This window comes from Phalaenopsis equestris, unplaced genomic scaffold, assembly GCF_001263595.1.
Source record: "Phalaenopsis equestris unplaced genomic scaffold, ASM126359v1 Scaffold000805, whole genome shotgun sequence".
NCBI lineage: Eukaryota > Viridiplantae > Streptophyta > Magnoliopsida > Asparagales > Orchidaceae > Phalaenopsis > Phalaenopsis equestris.
Genome location: NW_018165245.1, coordinates 387,571 through 391,211, shown reverse-complemented (window position 1 = coordinate 391,211; position 3,641 = coordinate 387,571).

Genomic DNA, 3,641 nt, shown 5'->3' with positions numbered 1-3,641 from the left:
GAAAAAAACAAAATAGCTCTTTAAAATTATACCCTAGTCTAGCAAGCCAATTGACTGGTTGGATTCCCTCTCTAAAGATAAAAGTGTATTGTACTTTTATCTGTGATGAAATTTCTCTAATTTTTTCGGTCCAATAGGTAAGGTGTCAGGGTGTGAGTTCCTCTTCCCTCAATATCTTGATAACAACAGTAGAATCTACTTCAACCCATAAGTTTTTCCAGCTAGCCATTTTGGAAATTTTCAAAGCCCAATAGACATCCATTAATTCAATTTCAACAGCATCAGTAGCCTCAATGGGGATGTGGAAGTATAATAGACATTGCCCAAGGTGATTTCTGTAGACACCCCCAACACCTGCACCTGCCTTATTGAAGCTGCCATCAGTATTTACCTTTACTGTTTGGTGATCAGGAGGCTTCCAAAAAAACCTATGAACATAATTCTTGTCAGGTTGTCCCAAAGAGTAAGACTTGGAGATGTTGGTAAATCTTCTGTGTTTAATCATCTTATTAAGATATGAAATGCTGTTTTTGACTATCTTCTCAGTTTTTTGTCTACCTTCTTCAAACTTAACCTTGTTTCTTTCCATCCAAGTGAACCATGCAACAATAAGAGGTATTGGAGCATACTTCCATTTGTTCCAAGACTGCCAGCAGGTGGTGATGTTATCCTAAGTAAAGAGGTTTTTGTCAATGTTCAATTGGGCTAGCAGTTGATGCCATACAACCTGTACAAAATTGCATTCAAGGAAAAGATGTGGCAATGATTCCTCCTCCTGAATACAGAACCTGCATATAGAAGGTCCTCTCAGCCCCTTTAGTTTAAGGATATCATCAGTAGGGATGAGATTGTTAAAAACCCTCCAACAGAAAATGGACATGGAGGGGGATAAATAGTTACTCCAAATGATTTTGCTCCAGGATAGATGTTCCCATTGGAAGATTTTGGAATAGATGGCTTTAGTAAGGCTTTGATTTGAGAAGGACTGCCAGACAATTTTATCTGGTTTACTTCTATTGATGTTGATGCTATCAATTTTTTCTATAGAGTTGGCATGTAGAATTTCTGAGAGTTTAAGTAGTGACCAATCTTCATCCACCCAACAGTCAGCCACCTTGAGATCAGGGTTTGGGTAGTTACTAATAGGGGGCAACCAGTTTTTAGGGCACCAGTTATCAAGCTAGAAATTTAACTCTCCTTTCCCAAGATACCAATTGAATAAGTTTTCAGCAGTGTGTCTTATATGAAGCATTTTACCCCAAATTTTAGAATCCCCTATCTTCTTTTCAACAAGGGTGGGGTGCTGACTTTTATAGTACTTTCCCTTCATGAATAGAGCCCACAGAGATGTCTGAGCTCTAAATTTAATCCAAAGCTTACATAGGTTTATTTGGAAGAGTTGATTGATACCCTTGAACCCAATTCCCCCAGCCAGTTGAGGTTTAGCTACTTTTTGCCATGAAGCCCAATGCATCTATTGCCTCTGTCCAGACCATAAGAATCTGTTAAAAGCCCTTTCAATCTGTATCTGAGTACTTTTCTTGATGTTAGTCATCTGTAGGATATAAGAGGGAAAAGTAGTTAGAATGCTTTTCATTATAGTGATTCTGCCCCCATTTGAGTGGAAGGAATGAGTCCACCCATTGAGGTAGGTAGTGATCTTATTTATGAAATCTTGAAATTGAATTTGCCTGGTCTTACCAGTAAGCAGCATGGTTCCCAAATATTTGATAGGAAGCTGAGAGTTAGAGAAGCCAGTATAGCTAGAAACCCACTATTTGCAGTTATGCTTAGCATGTTTATTAATTTGAGCTCTAGAGAAAATCATGATATCATCAGCATAGATCAAGTGAGTGATGACAATGTTGGATCTATGATGATAAATAGTATAGTTATGGCTTAGGAGAGAGTCATCAAGCATTCTAGACAAATAATCCATTGCAATAATAAACATAATGGGGGATAAGGGGTCCCCTTGCTTCAGACCTCTGGATGCAGTAAAAGAACCTCATCCTTTGTCATTATGAGAATAGAATTATCATTGTTGTGAAGCCATCTATGTATCAGCTAGCAGAAGACAGAGTGAAATCCTCTAGCAACCAGAACATCCAAAATGAATCCCCAGCTGATGGTATCATAAGCCTTTTTCAAATCCAATTTGTATATTAGATTCCCACCTTTGCAGGTCTTGTTGAGGTCATTCAAAAGTTCCTGTGCCAAGAGAGTGTTGTCAATAATGGATCTCCCCTTCACAAATGCAGTCTGGTTGGGTTTTATAATATGTTCAAGGTGAGGTTGGAGTCTATTGACAATGATTTTGCTGATCACTTTGCTGAGTACAATGGTTAGACAAATAGGTTTGAAGTGATTCCATGTGGTTTGTATCTCAGATTTGGGAATCAGCACAAAGGTAGAAGCACTGAAATACTTTGGGAGATTATTTCCTTGGAAGAAACTGGCTACAACATCAATCACCTTAGGCTTAATAATGTCCCATGATTTCTTGTAAAACTCAGCTGTGAAACCATCAGGACCAGCTGCTTTGCTACTATCAATAGATTTAATAGCCTTCCAAATCTCCCCTTCATCAGGAATATCAGCTATTTTAGATTGGCAGTGTAATCCTTCTCATCATTTAAAAATTCTGGATCAATGTGGCTTCTGAGATTATTCTCTTGAGTCAACATATTTTTGAAGTAGCTTACAACATCATTAGCAATAACCTCATTTTCATGCAGCCACTTCCCCTCTATAGTCTCAATAGCATGTATAGTATTACATTTCGTTTTATACTTTATGTAAGCATGGTAGAATTTGGTATTCCTGTCCCCCTCCTTGAAGATGTTCATAACATCTTTTTGCTTTAGATGTTGATCCTGGTAATCAATAGCAGTAAGAAGCTTATTTTGGGCAGTTAGCAGATCTTTTTCCTCAGCTAATCCCTCCTGTTCAAGTTGCTCTAATCTTTGGACTTCCTTCTCCAAATCCTGCACATTTGTGAGGAAATTCCCAAAAGTCCCCCAACTACAACTCCTCAGAGCTTTTGTAATTTTGATCTGTAATAGGCTAAGTTTGATAATAGGATCAGTATGTGTAATCCCATTCCAAAGATTGACAATGAAAGGATTGTAAGAGGGATGAGAACACATATTCAGACATCTAAATGGGGAGGGGGAACATGTATTTTCTGAGGAGGTGATGCTGATAAGGATGGGTTTGTTATCATAACCACCAAGGCTTAGATGATTCACAAAAGTGAGAAGGAAATGATTGTACCATTTATCATTGACCAAAAACTTATCAAGTTTTTCCCAGATTTTTCCCCTCTTCCAAGTAAAAGCAGGACCTTTGTTGCCCAAATAAAAAAATCCAACCCTATGGATATTATCAGTGAATATATTCATCTTATTAAGATTAGGGGCTCTACGGGGTATTAAGATTAGGGGCTCTACCCCCAATTTTTTCAGCAATAGAGGCAATGCAGTTAAAATGTCCCCCCACAATCTAGGGGGAATCCAAAAGCTGACTGATATCTAACAGGCAACTCCACAGCTCCTTTCTAGCTTCCTTGCTACAACCTGCATAAATGAAGGTAGCAAATCCCACATGGCCACCAAAGTTAAGCTTAAAATGTGCTTAAA